The sequence below is a fragment of the Leptodactylus fuscus genome, chromosome 6 (genome assembly GCF_031893055.1).
Source record: "Leptodactylus fuscus isolate aLepFus1 chromosome 6, aLepFus1.hap2, whole genome shotgun sequence".
In the NCBI taxonomy this organism is placed as follows: Eukaryota; Metazoa; Chordata; class Amphibia; order Anura; family Leptodactylidae; genus Leptodactylus; species Leptodactylus fuscus.
In genome coordinates, this window is record NC_134270.1 from 155123048 (window position 1) to 155141460 (window position 18413).

Consider the following 18413-nt stretch of genomic DNA (forward strand, 5'->3'; position numbering starts at 1 on the left):
TACAAACTTCAAAATATAACACATATAACAGCCGTATAGTGTTACCCCTCAAATTTATGCAGTGTACTATAGATTTTGACGCTGAATCAGCTTCAAAATCAGCCTAAAAAAAATCCTCCCAATAGAGTTCTATTGGGAGGCTTTTTTGGAGGATGATTTGGTGGATTCAGTGTCAAAATCCTCACCAAAAAACTCAGTGTGTGCTGACCTCAAGGCTAAGGCCCCACGGGCCGTAAACACAGTGATAAAGCGCTGCGGGCAGAACTGCTGCGTGATCGCATTGTGGTACTTTCTGCAGCGCTTTGAAGAGAAAGTTCACTGAGTTTTCCTCCATGGACTTTCTCTTTCTATTATATCTACGGGAAAGCCGCCGATGTTTCCATAGATATAACTGACATGCTGCGATTTTCAAAGCCACAATGGCTTTGCAAACTGCAGCGTGTCTGCACTGCGTTTTTTTCCGCAAAGTGGGCATGGGATTCGCATGAATCCCATCCCCTTTGCTTGCACTGTAAAACGACGCGATTTTTCCTGCAGCGTCTCTGCTGCGGGCAAATTGCCGCGTTTATGTCCCATGGAGCCTAAAGGGGTTTTCAGTCTAACAATAGGTGACTAATCTTATGCTAGGTTAACACCTGCATTCAGGTTTCCATTCATTGGGTCGGCTTGAGAACCTATGACCCAATAGACTATAATGGGGTTGATCCAGTTTCTCCCTGAAAAAGGCAGAAAAAAGTGGAGAAAAAAGTCCTGCTTGCAGGACATTTCTCTCCATATATTTTAAGCAGAATTAGGGACAGAAATCCTGAGCAGTCATGAAGGACCATGAAGGTCCAACACTCGTCACACTCATCCATTAGCTGTTCTCAGCAGTTAATCCACAGAGAATGGAGCAAGTAGCAGACAGCTTCGTTCTCTTTGTAGTGACAGAACTGAGTCACTGCGGTTTATCTCCCTTTTTTCATGTAGATTGTGAGCCCCATATAGGGACACAATGTACATTTTCCTATCACTATATCTTTGTAGAATGGGAGGAAATCCATGCAAACACAGTGCATCCCCCCTGTAAACTCCTTGCAGGGGGGATTCGAACCCAGGCCTCTAGAGCTGCAAGGCTGCAGTGCTAACCACTGAGCCACTGTGTTGCCCCCAGTTTATTTCCCTTTTAAATGAATGGGAGCTGATCTGCAATACCTGATCTGTCCACTACACTGTGAATGAAGCTGTCTGCTTCCTGCTCCATTATCTGTATACGATACGAGCTGCAACTAATGGATGGGTGTACCGCCTGTCAGACTCCTACTGATGTGATTTTGATGTCTTCATTTTGATCTTAGGATAAGTCACCAATATTTTTAGCCTGAAAATTGCTTTAGGCTGGGGTGTGTAAACTCAATGATCCGTTGCAGTTAAAATCATCATTTTACAGTTTTTACAATCACAGCATGTCAATTATACCTATGGAAATGCTGGTGGTTTCCCATAGGTATAATTGAAACATAAAGTCCGCAGAAGAAACGTTTGTGAACGTTCTGTCTAAAGCGCTGCCGGAGGAATTGTAATATGTTGCCACCGCGGTTTTTCCCTCTGTTCTTTTTTGCTTTGGGACGCAATGTGAGGCCTTAGCCTAAAAAGCACATCAATCATACGTAATCCAAGGTTCCTAGCCCAACATATATGTTCTGGGAAGTCATTGTTGCAGTCTTGTTCATTTTGCTCTTCATCATACGAGCATATTTCTAAGTCAATTCTCCAATGCCTATGGAAACCTGACAAACTCATTTTACTATACGTATGTTCTAGCAAGAAAATCCAGAAAGAAGAAGCCTTGTGTATATTATTATTTGCTTTTCATTGGGCTATTTTTCATAATAAATGGAGCTGGTAGACCGGATTCATTAGAATGCCGCCAGGGAAAAATGAAAACGATGTGCTCCTCTCTGTTGGTAATAAGACGAAATACAAAAAGATCTGCAAAGAGAAAACATGCCTGAAGTTTAGACTTTTTAATTACTATATTAACTGATAAGTCTCACATCAATAAACTTCACCAAGCCGGCGCTGATTGAGTTTGCATAGTCGTAAATGGCCTCTGGTTTGACTGGATCTCATTATCATGATTCATTAAGGAAAGGTCGGATACGCCGACGAAGAAATACCTTTGTTTACCATAGAAGATGCAAGACAATGTCAATGGGCAACATTCATGTTCCGCCATGTTTTTAAAGTGACTCCCTCAAACAAGCAGTTAATACGGTAGTGGGATCGTGTTGCTAGGCTGTATTGGTCCAGTGAATCCCAGTGGTCATGGGTGTGCGACCTCAGAGAGAGGTAGGAAAAATGATATAAGAGTGTACACAACGGAGATGGCACTTAGTGCTCACCTGATTTATGAGTACAATCAGAGTATTTTGTTCACGGCAAGTATTTGTGCTTGTGGTGTCTTATTCTGTATAGAGCAATAAATCACCTATATTGCCGTGCATGATTAGGACTCCAAACCGGTCGGTCTCTTATAATGGGTGAAATCATTATATATTTACTACATCTTGCTTTACATTATGTCATATTTCATCAAGGAAATAAGCAAAGAAATCTCAAGACAGCAATACCACTGATGACTACAAAAGTGTTACAACATGTGATATCCAAGAAAAAACAAAAGAGAACCGCGCAAAGTGCCAATAGCGTGATACTGTTTGGCAATAGATAAGGTAGGCAAATGGTAGAAGGCTCACGTTTTAGGGTTGTGACAATAGTTCACAAACACTATTGTGAGAGAGTGAAGGGTGTGGTCTGGGAAGACAGGTATGTCCCAGCCAGGCATCTAAAGGGTGTTTGGTAAAGACTCATACCAGGGAGGTCAGCTGACTAATCAGACCCTAATAACAGTCTGTGTGTGAAGACTGCAATGTGGCACCACACTGACAGAATTGAACTGTCCAGACCGGACCTCCAAAGCAGGTACTGTGTCACCCGTTGTTGTTGCCAAGGTGGGAGATTGCTAGCCAGTCTCCTGTATAGTCAGGGAAAAGTTTCCTTACGTTTAAGGGCTCGTTCACATCTGCGCCCGGTCTCTGTTCATACAGGTTTCCGTTTCCTGCACAAAACAGAGCAGGAGACGGAAAGCTGCAGGACTCTTTCAAACCCATTCATTTGAATGGGTTTGAAAGGTGTCCAGCCGTGAGTGCATGCAGAACACGGAAAGCTCAGAACGGAGTCCGGGCGCTAGTGTGAACCCAGCGTCAGTTAGTTTTCTCAACTGAGGAGTTTTTGTTCTTGTTTAACCTGTGGCTTTGCAAAAGCAGTGTATGCGTTACATGTGAATAAAGCCTGAACTTGTGTGCAATCCAGTGTCTGTATCCCTGTTTCCTGCACTGCTACCGAGCATCTACCTGAGCGATTCCCCACACTATGTAGAAATATTGGAATATATCCTGTAGAGGAGACAGACCCCAGTAGCAGCAGCTGGTCTCGAGGGAATGCGTTAACACAGTTATGTGTCAGGAACATGCAGTGTAGAGAAGGTGAGAGTCAGGGAACACGATGGTCCAAGCATGAAAAATCCTTTATTTAACAACGCGTTTCAGGAATATATCCCTTTCACACTTGAGAAAGAGATATATTCCCGAAACGCGTCATGTATTATAAAAAGGATTTTTCATGTTTGGATCAACGCACTCTCTGTCTCTTTCCTATAACATGTGATGTCCCCTATAAAATGTGCATCTAGCAATTATATAGCGTTGTTAAAGTGTTAAATTACAACATCTTTACTGGAAAATATACATCCTAACTGGAGGAATGGCATGGTCATGCTTTATTGGAAAGTTGCTTATAGCTGAACCAGTTGCCCACTGAGTAGATACATTGGGGTAGCGGCTGATTAACTCTACAAAGTCATATGTGTCTTTGCAGAGTAAGATTGCATGTATAAGGTGCATTTTTGCCCAAAAATGGGTGATATATATATATATATATATATATATATATATATTATATATATATAACCATATGTGTTTTCAAAGGTGCCTTGTTTATCAGCAAAATTGCACCATGTGAATGCAGTTGTATGAAACTGTGCAGCAGCAGAAGTGGATAGCTGGTCATCAGTGATAGCCGAACTCGCCAAAGAGAAGTCAAGGATAGATTATTGTCCCTGCCTTCCAGATCACTATATACACAGCACTCAATGAGCACTGTGCTGTGTATACAGATATAGAAGCCTTCGTAATGCATTGTCTCCTGCTAGGTACTACATGAGATGTTTCGAGAGGACCTAGATCAGCTCTGCAGTCCATGTTGGGAGGCTGTATTCCTTCTGTAACTGGGGTCTTGTTATGTTAAAATGTAGCTTGGGGTTCAGAACTAAGTGGACCTTCTACTAATATTATCACTTACAGTGACTGTATAGTGGTAGATACAGGCTCTACACAGGTCTGTGACAACCATTTAGGTAAATAGTTACTTACAGGTGACCTCTCTGACTGTAATGGTTCACATTTCTCGTCTCTTCCATCTGGACCACTATAATCATTTCTTCCATCTGTGACTTGTCTCTGTAAAATTGGTGAGACAGATATATCCCCCCGACCCTGTCTATAGCCTCTCACCTCTACCAGGTCAGTACTCTCTACACTGGGCTGAAGAGATGCAAACACATCGAAACGGCCATCTTCGGTTGAGATACTGAACCTGGTAAAATCCCAGCATCATTGCAAACACAAGGCCTCTGGAAGGTCAGGCATGATGTTAAAGGGAGCGCCCCCTATAGGGGTGCATGGCTGAGGTTCTGTCTTCCTAATTACATCATGGAAGACAGACTTGCATATTCTTCCCATGATCCCTTGCACAGTGGAGAGCTAATGGCTTAATAAGACTCCACACACCTATATGGTGGTCTCTCCCTATGGAGTGACGGTATCCCCCCGACCCTAAAATTGGTCACACAGACATCTTTGGCTCCTCACCAGTGGTGGCGAAATAAGAACCCAGTGACATTAATATAAGTGACATTAATATAAGTGACATCAATGAGCCAAGACCAATGCCACTGATTGTCCTCAGCTATCACATGCGGTGCATCACTTACGCTGGGGAAGGTACTACGTGCACCAAAAAGGACATCGGAGCACCAAGAACTGTGTATTTTTTTTTATGTTTCACCTTCCCAGCATCCTCCTATTAAAGTTTACCAATGCTTATGAGTAACATATATTATCCTTTGAAAACCCCCATACTGTGTAAAATATACAATATTTGGGGTGGATTCCTATTCGAGTGCTGACCCATAAGGTATCGTTATTGGAGAACTCGGCTTCTTATAAAGACATGGAAATTTATTAAAGTCTTCATGGAAAAATAGATACAGAGAAAAACTTCCAGAATAACAGAAATATCAGTCAATGTCGTATAAGCTTACCGAATATACTCCAGTATAAGCCGACCCGAATATAAGCCAACCCCCCTAATTTTACCACAAAAAAACTGGGAAAACTCATTGACTTGAGTATAAGCCTAGGGGGGAAATGCAGCAGCTACTGGAAAATTTCAAAAATTAAAATGGTCGGACTTTTTGGGTGCAGTAGTTGCTGGGGAAGGGGATGGGGTGTTTTGGTTGTCTGTCTTCCCCTTCCCTGAGCTTGAGGACTGGGGTTTTTTCCCCACTTGGAATTCAGCCTGGCTGAATATAGTGGATCTGCAGTGCTCCTATTAACCCCTTCCCAATGGAACAGGAGATCTGAATCCCCTTTATCCCCCTATATTTATTAGACCGGGCACTTTCAGACACAGGGATACTTAATGTGTTTGTGTTTCACAGTCATTTTCTACTTTTGTGTCTATTCTAGGGAAAGGAAGGATTTAGAACTTTAATTTTTTTAAAGCTTTTTTTCCCCCACTATTTTATGGGAGGTTCTATACATTGATATTGCTGCTGGTCATAGACCTCCCCCCCCCCCTAAAAATATATATATTATATATATATATATATATTTTATATATTTTTTTTGCTGACTCGAGTATAAGCCGAGGGGGGCTTTTTCAGCACAAAAACTGTGCTGAAAAATTCGGCTTATACTCGAGTATATATGGTACATCATGGTTAGGTTTCTTCAATCTGGATATCTTGTAGCTCCAGCTTGGTTCATGCTTGTTCATCTATTTGTAGACCTCTTGTGGGACAATTCAGCCATCTTGTCTAGGTAACAGAGAGGACAGATAGATAGGGCCACCCCCATCCCCAATAGCTACACATCTGCTCCAAAGATCTATCATAAGCTTTTGAGTGGAACATTTTTCATGTCCACATCCAGGTTATATCCCCGCCCCTGGTGATGCAAGGCTACATTAAAATTACCATAGTGGAGAAAAAATAATGTGCTACTGAAAAAAAAAAAAAAAAAAACATGAAAATGTGAAAAACAAACATGGTAAAAAAAGAAAAAAATATGCAAAAATAAATATGATGTAAAATAAATCCAGATAATTAAAAATTAAAAATGTTTTGCAGATATAAATAATTGAAAATGTTGCAGACTTTTAAAGCTTTTCTCTATCCATCTTGGTGTTGACAGTCTGTTGTCTCGATAGGTTGACAATAGACACGTCCATGAATGCAGGAACTTTCTAAGGTCTGGCACTTGTCAGAAACTCGGCCATGATGTCCTTATTGTTGGAGGGTTATCTTTTCGTGCATGCACTCTCCCTGCCTGTGCCTGTGTTCCTGCACAAGAAGATAACCGGTCATAATAAGGAAATCATGGCTTGATTTCTGACAAGTCTCAGAACATAGAAAGTTCTGAAATTACAAATACAGTAGAAAGCAGGGAAAACTTGTCAGATCTTGGAGAGGTGAGAAATGTTTGTTATCATTTCATGGTCATTACCGATAACCATAGAAAAAAGTAACCCTAAACAATGAAGCTAGTAGACTCTATGAAGTTCAGAGATCAATAAATGAGATGTAAGATGACGGAGCTGATATTTCAAGCTAGTAATTATAATGAAATTATAATGAAATTTTATAGATTGTGTAAAAGATAGCTTGGTAACAGCAATGGTGCGAACGCAACCAGAGACAGGGACGCAATGTCTGGTGCAAACAGGTTTATTTGGAAAAACAGCAAAAATTAATAAACCTATACATCAGGCAGAGAGTAAGTAAAATAACGAACAAACAAAGTAGCACAGTACAGTCTCACCAGACTCTCAGTATCTCAGGACGGACCCAGGTGCCTTCTCTCACTCCCAGGATCTACCCTGAAATGTAGGCTATGCATCTTTTTATGGGCAAGTAACAAGTCTATGACCCACACCTGGGGTTGAAGCCTATTCAAGACCCGCCCTGGACCACACATAGGTCAAAAACATGGAGGAGATATACTGGGACTCCAGCACTCTGCCTGCCACCTTCTCACAACAAATATAATATAATACTAACAGGAGGACCTGTATTTCATTTTTTGTTTGTGTAGTGTCCCCATAAGAATTGTCCAGTTTTGCACTGGTGTATTTTGTATGTCAATTATGTGTGTCCATAGGCATCATCGGATCATATCTCACTTTGGATCGTATCTCACTTTGGATATCAGTGAAAAACCTATGATTGGTTATTGTGGATACCTGGAGTAAAGCTGTGTGAATGTGATTGTGTGTAACAGTGTCATCTGCAGTGTCCTGCCCCTTTAAAGCTGACCTACAGCAGTGAAGAAAAATGGCTGGGTTTCTATGGAAACCTGGAGTAAAGCCTTGATGTGTGATACTGTGTGCTGAGATATGTATCTAATCTTCCAGTGTGTGATACTGTGTGCTGAGCTGTGTATCTGATCCTCCAACATGTGATACTGTGTGCTGAGCTGTATATCCAATCCTCCGGTGTGTGATACTATGTGCTGACTTGTGTATCTAATCCTCTAACGTGTGATACTGTGTGCTGAGCTGTGTATCTAATCCTCTGACATGTGATACTGTGTGCTGAGCTGTGTATCTAATCCTCTGACATGTGATACTGTGTGCTGAGCTGTTTATCTAATCTCCCGACATGTGATACTGTGTGCTGAGCTGTGTATCTAATCCTCTGACATGTGATACTGTGTACAGAGCTTTGTATCTAATCCTCTGACATGTGATACTGTGTACTGAGCTGTTTATCTAATCCTCTGACATGTAATACTGTGTGCTGAGCTGTGTATCTAATCCTCTGACATGTGATACTGTGTGCTGAGCTGTTTATCTAATCTCCCGACATGTGATACTGTGTGCTGAGCTGTGTATCTAATCCTCCGACATGTTATACTGTGTGCTGAGCTGTGTATCTAATCCTCCGACGTATGATACTGTGTGCTCAGCTGTGTATCCAATTCTCAGACATGTGATACTATCTGCTGAGCTGTGAATCCAATCCTCGGACGTGTAATACTATGTGCTGAGCTGTGAATCCAATCCTCAGACGTGTGATACTGTGTTCTGAGCTGTGCATCTAATCCTCTGACGTGTGATACTGTATGCTGAACTGTGTATCTAATCCTCGGACATGTAATACTGTGTGCTGAGCTGTAACGCCAATCCTCGGACGTGTGATAATGTGTGCTGAGCTGGGCATCTAATCCTCCGACGTGTGACACTGTGTGCTGAGCTGTGCATCTAATCCTCCGACGTGTGATACTGTGTGCAGAGAGCCTATCTAAACAAATGTTACTCAAGTACAAGACGTTTCCTTCCTACTGGCCTGAGAGATAAAAATCTTAAAAAAAAAAAAAATTCCATTACTCACAACGCCCTAAAATGTTGCACCAAGATTTTTTTTTGTTCTATTTTTGCTTTTTTCACATTTCTTTTCAGACCTGGCAATTTTGTGTAACTAATCACTGGATATCTCAAGCCAAAAGAGTCGCTAAGAAAGGACACTTCGGTAGTTTACTGAAAAACAACCTATAAAGAATTTTCTGTATTTTAAAGCTTTGGCTTCTAGATGATTTATCTGATTAAGTAAATGAAATTTTGGTATTAATGTTTTTTTATGGCTATAATAAGCAATAGTAAGTGATATGATTATTCATTATCTCTGCTAATGTGGATAGTGAAACGGCGAAGCACAAAAAGGCTATAAATGTTTTTTTTTTTTATTTTATAATATTTCAAATCAGAAAATAAATATTACAACAAATGAGCGCCATAAATCATCGCATTTTACCTAAGCTTAAAATGAATAGATAAAATAAATTGACAATGAATGTTTTTTGACTCAACGCAAAATGTTTCTTAAGAATGTATTTTCTCTTCATCAATTGTTTTATTTGACAAAAAAGATTTCGAGCAATTTAAATAATTAATTTTCTTCTGACATTATTTCTGTCTCGCTCTTGTATTCTGTCTTTTCAGTTTTGGATATTGTGTTATTGTGTTCGGTAATTTCAATAACTGATGTTATTTATGAAATATTTATGAACATTATGAATTTACGTAGGAATCTACAGCGGGGTCTAAAAGTTTAAAGCCAAGTAGAAAATCAGATTTATATCATTAAATATTTCAATAAGTTTTCCTTGAAAGAAAAAAGAAAACTCACTGTAGTGCCCAGGGGCGTAACAAGAAAAGATTGTGCCCCACAGCAAATTTTTGACTTTGGTCCCTCAAGTATAACGCCTCATTTATATACAGTCCTATGAAAGTAGTAGATCCTCCTTTTGCACAGATAACAGCCTCTAGTCGCTTCCTGTAGCTTTTAATCAGTTCCTGGATCCTGGATGAAGGTATTTTGGACCATTCCTCTTTACAAAACAATTCAAGTTCAGTTAAGTTTGATGGTTGCCGAGCATGGGCAGCCCGCTCTCAAATGATCTGAAAACAAAGATTGTTCAACATTAGAGATGAGCGAACACTGTTCGGATCAGCCGATCCGAACAGCACGCCCCCATAGAAATGAATGGAAGCACCTGTGATGCTGACTTTGCCGGCGTCCGGCCGGCGTCACAGGTGCTTCCATTCATTTCTATGGGTGCGTGCTGTTCGGATCGGCTGATCCGAACAGTGTTCGCTCATCTCTATTCAACATAGTTGTTCAGGGGAAGGACACAAAAAGTTGTCTCAGAGATTTAACCTGTCAGTTTCCACTGTGAGGAACATAGTAAGGAAATGGAAGACCACAGGGACAGTTCTTGTTAAGCCCAGAAGTGGCAGGCCAAGAAAAATATCAGAAAGGCAGAGAAGAAGAATGGTGAGAACAGTCAAGGACAATCCACAGACCACCTCCAAAGAGCTGCAGCATCATCTTGCTGCAGATGGTGTCACTGTGCATCGGTCAACAATACAGCGCACTTTGCACAAAGAGAAGCTGTATCAGAGAGTGATGAGAAAGAAGCCGTTTCTGCAAGAACACCACAAACAGAGTCCAGAGAAAAACACGCTCAACCTTGCGGAATAAACTAGGAATGGTGTATTATAATGGCAAGGGCTGCACGGAAACCTTTGACTGAAGGGTGAATTGCAATGATGGGACAAAATATAAAATCCAGCATGCCCAAAAACCAGTTGAATAAGATAAAATATAACTTTTACTTCATATTGGTTAAAAAAGACAAAAATTTTTTTTATCTTACAACATGGATCCAGAGAAGACAAAAACAGATGGCCTACGCGTTTCGAGACCTAGTTCATGGTCTCTTAAACAAACAGAGTCGCCTGAGATATACAAAAGCACATTTGGACAAGGCAGCTTCATTTTGGAAGAAGGTCCTGTGGACTGATGAAACAAAGATTGATTTGTTTGGTCATATAAAAAGGCGTTATGCATGGCGTCCAAAAAAAACAGCATTCCAAGAAAAACACTTGCTACCCATTGTAACATTTGGTGGAGGTTCCATCATGCTTTGGGGCTGTGTGACCAATGCCGGCACCGGGAATCTTGTTAAAGTTGAGGGTCGCATGGATTCCACTCAGTATCAGCAGATTCTTCAGAATAATGTTCAAGAATCAGTGATGAAGTTGAAGTTACGCCGGGGATGGATATTTCAGCAAGACAATGATCCAAAACACCGCTCCAAATCCTCAGGCATTCATGCAGAGGAACAATTACAATGTTCTGGAATGGCCATCCCAGTCCCCAGACCTGAATATCATTGAACATCTGTGGGATGATTTGAAGCGGGTTGTCCATGCTCGGCGACCATCAAACTTAACTGAACTTGAATTGTTTTGTAAAGAGGAATGGTCCAAAATACCTTCATCCAGGATCCAGGAACTGATTAAAAGCTACAGGAAGCGACTAGCGGCTGTTATCTGTGCAAAAGGAGGATCTACTAAATATTTATGTCACTTTTCTGTTGGGGTGCCTATACTTTTGCACCGGTCAAATTTTGGTTTAATGTATATTGCACGTTTTCTGTTAGTACAATAAACCTCATTTCAATCCTGAAATATTACTGTGTCCATCAGTTATTAGATATATCAAACTGAAATGGCTGTTGCAAACACCAAAATATTTAGAACTAAAAATTATTAAGATTAATAGGGGTGCCCAAACTTTTTCATAGGACTGTACATAATAATGTCTCAAAGTGGCACCTTCACACAGTATAATGCCCCATACCAACCCCTGTATACAGTATAATGTCCCATAACAGCCCCTGCACTCATTGTAGTGTCACTTAATGTCCCTCCAAACCATATTATGTCCCATAGCGGCCCTTCCTCACACCATTAGTGGACTCTGTACACAGTATAATGTCCCATAGCAGCCCCTATACTCAGTATAATGTCATATAGTGTTCCCTCCACACAGTATTATGTCCCATAGTGGCCCCTGAACACAATGTCCCATAGCAGCCTCCATATAGTATAATGTCTCACAGTTGCCTTTCCACACAGTATTATGTTCCATAGTGGTCCCCTTTGTCAAGTGACACTGGCCTGACCCACGTGAGATCTGTGAAGTCACTATAGAGGCCAAAGACTGCCTGTAATTATAATGGAAAGGTGAGTTTTTATGTTTACTCATCTCCCCTGGTCCTTTGATCATTATACTCTGGGGTCTGAAGAGACCCTAATGTATAATGATACGAATTCTAACTAGCATAAAATATAACTTTTATTTTGATCAGCTAAAAATAATATAGCCGGGGCTATAATGTATAATGTATAATGATAGCAGTATTTGTTGAGGTTTGTCTTATCAATCCATGCAACTGCCCACAGCTGCCCCTGCTTTCCCTTCTTCCTTCCAGTAGACCCAAGTGATATGATACGAGATGCATGGGGCCCCTAGAGGGCAGAAGGGGAAGCGCAGGTGGGCGTGAGCAGGAATGGGGATCAGTAAGTAAATAAGTCCCATTACCTGCTGGGGTTATTCCAGAGGGTGACAGCTTATTATTAAAAAATAAGCACCATGGGCCTGTCAGGCCTTTTAAGGTGGCATCCGCTACATTGTGGTACTTACACTACTACTAGTGCCCCCTTTTGGAAGGTAACTTCCTACAGATCAACATCTGGTTTTCTATGAAACCTAGAGATACTCTCTGGGATTAAAAAGAAAAATTTCACAAATCCACATTCACATGCTACCAGGGTTGTGAGGATACCCGCTCTACGACAGTACTCTTCCATAGCCATGTACTTTCGAGGGGGGAAGGGGGGTGTTCCTCATAACCCAGCGATGAAAGGTCCTCTTTAAGGATGTCCCCTTGACCTGGACACAGGTCTACAATAAGACCTTGTAAAAAACCTCATTAGAAGGATCTCTGTACTGTCTTCTATTATATTTGTATTCTGTAAGCTATTTTTTTTTTAAAAAAAAAGACACCTAAAAACTTAAGTTTGATACTAACCCATTCACCCATTCCCTTTGTTACATTGGTCGCCCTACTCTGCAGCCACTCTAGTTCACATATGTCCTTCTTATACACAGGTACCCCAAATTGTACACTATATTCCATGTGTGACCTGACTAGTGATTTGTATAGCGGCATAATGATGTTCTTGTCAAGAGTATATATTCCTCTTTTCATTCCATCTCTTCATTTTATGTGCCTTGGCAGCAGCTTTCTGGCGCTTGTTGCTAAAATTGAGTTTCCTGTCTGCCAATAGCACCAAGCCCCTAAAAAGAACTTTGAGTGATGACATACTAAAGCAAATAATACACCAGGAAAGCAGCAAACAGAATATTTCGCTTAGGGAAAGTAAATGTGATTTGTGACTTGCTCTTAGTTTCAGATTTGGATCCAGAGGTTATTTCTGACGCAGTAGTACATAATAGCCTGTGAATACAGAGAGCTGCTGCCTTCACTAGCGCTTAGGGTGTGTTCAATTTACCGCAGATTTGGGGGTGGATTTTGCCTCCAAATCCAGAGCAGATTCCTCCCACAATCCTTCTCCCAATGTTTTCAGCGGGTGTCCTCTCTCTTCATTGATGTTGCCTCCCAGCATTCAGATGGGAAACCTTTACAACAAATATAAATGTACCGTATTTATGTTAAGAAGCACCCCTAAATTGAGTTGAGCGAACAGTAAAATGTTCGAGGTTCGATATTCGTTTCGAGTAGCCCCTCAATATTTGACTACTCGAATGGAATATCGAACCCTATTATAGTCTATGGGGGGAAAATGCTCGTTTCAGGGGTAGGCAACATTCGATCAAATTACACTTAGCAAGTCCACGAGTGAGGGTTGGGCTGGATCCTCGGTACAGTCTTCTCCGCACTACAAGCGGACATGCGCAGTCGGCTCTGCCCAGGCCCGATGCCTGGCAGAGTGAATGAAGAGCCGGAAGACACCGCGGGGACACTGCACGGAGAAGACTTCTAAAGGTAGGAGAAGAACCAGCATTGATTGGCTGACTGTATAGCATTCAGCCAATCAACGCTGGTTCTGCATCGAACTTTTACATTCGATTAGCGAGTGGTACTCAATCAAGTAAGAGTATTTCGAATACCGTAGTGTTCGATCGAATACCTACTCGATCGAGTACTACTCGCTCATCTCTACCACTAAACTATCCCAATTCTACCTAGTCCCTTGGTGGACTCCCCAGCAGTAATAGTGCTCTTCTTTGTATAACATGCAGTGATGGTGCCACCTTTGTGCCCTCATAGATCTCCCACAAATTATAATGCCCCTAAGTTCCCACACACATTGTTGTGTCCCTAAGTTTCTCCTAAACAGTATGATGCCTTCTTAGTTCCCCCATACAGTATAATCCTCATAGGACTCCTAAAAAAGTCCTCACACAGTATAATGCCCATTACTCATGCCTCAATACGATGCCCTCTTAGTGTCTCCAACACAATATAATGCCCAACTATTTTCCTTATAAAGTAGTACCCCTTTTGTTCTTCCACACATTATAATGTCAAGAGGAAGATGAAACTCCATGGACTGTTATACCCCAAACCACCCACCCCACCCCACCCCACCCCACCCCATACCCACCACTCACCCACCCAAATCCAACTCCCCCCATACACACACGCATACACACTTTACCAGCTTTGGCAATGGCAAATATCTATTCGGACGTGCCAATAAAGCTTGTTTGATTTTATTTGATTTGATGTCCACTAAGTGCTCCCACAAACTATGATGCCCCGTTAATGCCCCCCAATCACAGTATAATGCTACTTTATTGCCTCCACAAAGTACGTTAGTTAAATAATCCATAATCCAGGTTCATATGCTGCTGAAGAAGGCAACAGATTTTTTACAGATATGAACAGTCTCCAAACATTTGGGGACTCTTGTATTTGTTCCTCTTCAAGTGCCTGACCCCTACCCGTCAGTTCTGTAAACATATGTATTTGTATTTTTTAGGTGGTGTAATCCGTGGTGGCTTCCTCAAGTATGGTCATAGATGGGAGACCATGGCTAAGACCTTACTTGTTATATACTGTTTCTATGCAGGTGTTCTGTATGTACACTGTAACTGTGGGGTATTTTATTGTGTACTTTTGTGCTTTTGTAACTTTAAGCATTTTGTTGCTGGGTCACCGTACCTTCTTCATTCTGGTATTCTACAAAGAGGAAGAGTCAATGATTCTTGTGCCATGGGCAATGTTGTTTTTGTGCCACTCAGTCAGAGGTAAACCTATCCTCTCTGCTGCCTGAGGTGAACTAAAGGAAGGCACCCCCCTCCAAAAAAAAAAGATGCACACATAGTACACAACCCCTATCTTTGACCCCATAAGGTACATAACCAACTTTTTTGGCCCCCACTCAGTTTACGGCACTCTTTTTTGGCTCCTTCCCAGTATATGACCCCTTTATTTTGCTCCCCTACAGTGTATGACCCTTTTTTTCTCCTCCCCAGTATATGACCCCATTTTTTGCCCCTCCTCAGCACATGTCCCCTTTTTTGCTCCGTCTCACAGTATATGACCCCCCCTTTTTTATTGCCCCCTCCACAGTATACAACCCCTTTTTTATGTCACCCCACCAAGTATATGACTGGAGGAAGGCATTTTTTTTTTTTATCTGAAGATACTTATTGTATTTTTGCAAAAAGTAGTAACTGATACTTTTTATTCACCTGTCCATGCTCCTATGCAGGCGGTCTCCACTACCTCCTCCAGGGTGCGCTGTAGCTGACATTGAATTTTGTGCATAGAGTCCTGGCATCCTTCAGCATTGTGATGTAAGTGCAACGCACTGTTAGGATTGGGTCCCGCAGGTTGCTATCATAGCGCACAGCGCCACCTGCGGGTCAGTCTAACCATCCAGCTTTCACCCTACTGAGCATGCTCAGACTTTTGGAGCCGCTCACAAGCTAAGTGCCATTTCCCCCCTACTGAGCATGAGCGGGGGCTCACACTTTGACTAAAATCACATTAAAGTCCACGGAGTGAATGACAGTAGTTTGCAGGGATAGGCTCCAGTACTCAGGCAGGTTTCAGACTAGGCCTCTGTGTGTGGGGTTCCTCTGCTTCTCTTGGGTGCTGTTAGGTAGGACCTGTAAACCCTGAACTGTTATAGCTACACCAGGGCTAGGAGCGGTAGACGCCGTTCCAGCTTGTAGATCTGCAGCAGGTATGGTCTCTGAGATAGCCTATGTGTTACTGTCTGACTTCATGTATCTCTCCTAGCTGTGTGCGGGAGCATGGGTGTTTGATGGCTCCAAGCTATGTGCAGGACCATGCAAACTCCCCTGGTATCTCCAAGCTGTGTGCAAAAATATGTTCTAAACTTCCGTGGTGGTCCCTAGCTGTTGCAGGGGTAAGTGTGTGTGTTTTTTGGCCTGGGGTGAGTGTTAACCCTTGGCAGCCGTGTGTGTTTCACTTGTACTGGTGTACCTGGCCAGTGAGCTAAACTTGCAGGGTTATAGTTGCACCTTGTTCACATGGAGTGTCGCACAATATACACTGTTCACATTAAGTACCGCGCTGTAGTGTCTTTGCAGTAGTTCACGTTGAGTTGAGACATACAGCCGCCCACCATTGGGCCTGTGGACCTCGCTGTAGTGTTCTACAGACTAGAGGTTCGCTATAGTGTTCTACAGACTAGCGGTTCTGTCGTGACATGGACCTTTCTGCAGTGTCTTGCAGCTAAGAGGTTCTGTAGTTTTAAAAAAAAATATTTATATATATACACAGGACTGTAACATGCACAGATTGCAGCTGAGGAGACCTGTATAGGTGTGTGGACAGGTAAGTAAAAAGTATTGGCCACTACTTATTGGAGGCATCATAAAAAAGGGGTCATATACTGTTGGATGGGCATAAAAAGGGGGTGGGGCAAAAAAGGGGGTCATATACTGTGGAGGGGAAAAAAGGTGTTGTGATGAATGGCCCAGAGTTACGGTTTTTTTCACTGCCTTCTCAGATATCCCTTTTGCCCTGTTAATTTACTCGACCTGATTAGCAAGATGCCAGAGATAGTGTCCAATTGTCCAAGCCTAATTCCTCCCTGGAGCTAGCTTGGCTCATCCCTTTGTCTCAACCTGGGCACAGCATTGTCATGATTGTGCTAACTTCGTTATTCTTAGCAGGGAGTGTCTGGGATCAGTGGACTGAGAGCCTTGCTATCACCTTTTAGCAGACAAGCTAACTCCATAGGAGACTTTCAAAGAGTTATGACCGTATATAGTCATACTGGTACAAGGTGAGGGGGAGAGCTGCACACCTTGCTGACCTCATCGTGGGAGGAGGCTGAGTGGAGATATATTGTCACACATGACAAGATCCTAGGCTCTTGTTGTTCTTCCTGGACTACTGGGATGTGTCACAAAGTGCTGTGATGGTGTGGAAGCTAATCCCTTGGACTAAGGTCTCTATTGCCTATGGAGATACCATACACCCTGGACTATTCTGCTAGTGGCGTAGTCAAACCCTTACCACCTAAGGATTACTTATGGACTCTAAAGAACTGTTGCAAAGGGAAAAATAGTCCAGCACCAAAGGCATATAATGTGTTAAAACATAGCTTTTAATTTAAATAGAAAAAATAAAAACATATAGGAGGATACAGAAAAGTACACGATATCTTCTAAATTCGACACATATTCATGAAAAAAAATTTCAATAAATGGAAAAGAGCATGACTGTGAAAATAAGATGGAACAAACCACGTCCTTGTTCACATGATGAGAGCTGACGCGTTTCGAGACACTGGTCTCTTAGTCGTAGCCAAGGGACTGTGCCCTGGATTTCATTAGGTGAACTACGGAGACCCAACTGGGTTTTATATTTCGGTTTCTAATAATTTATTCTTTTTATCTTACTGCACTGTAACCTTTCTGTAACCATATAAGCTTGTATCCGCTAGCATATATCTCTGTGTATGTTGGTTGTCTAGTATCGACCCTCTTGGATTAATAAATATAAAACTTTAGAAAGCTTGTCTCATATTATCCTATAAGACCTGGTCTCTCTCTCAGGGTGAGAGGGGACGTTAAAGGTAAGAAGGTGATCGCAGATTTGCCCGTGGCAAGGCCAGGTAGGCCAGAAGCTGGGTCAAAGTGGCTTTGGCGAGGCGAGATCCTTCACAGGGGTCATATAAGTTTCCTATAAAAGTGGATATTCTTGTGCCTTCAGATTTTCTATCCAGGGTTCCATTCCAACTATTGCAAGGGTCAAGTGTTGGACCCCCAATATGTGGTCAAGGGTTGAATCCCCAGCATCCATCTGATACAACAGCACCTGTGAGCGCTGAGCATAACACCTGTATGAGCGGGGAGACTGCTGTATGTTGCCCTCGGCTGTCTCTCTCATGCTGGTAGAAGATTCTACTAGACCGTGGAAAACTGCTGTGCGTGAGCAAATGTTGTTAACTCCTGATGTATCCGAACAGCTGCTGTTAATTTCTACTGAGCCAAATGTCTACCTCAATAAAATACCAATGATGAGACCTGCAAGTGAGCATGTGGGCTTCCTGTGGCCAAATATTGCAAGTACCAGAGAGAAAGAGATAGGGGACCTGGCTGTCCTGTCCTT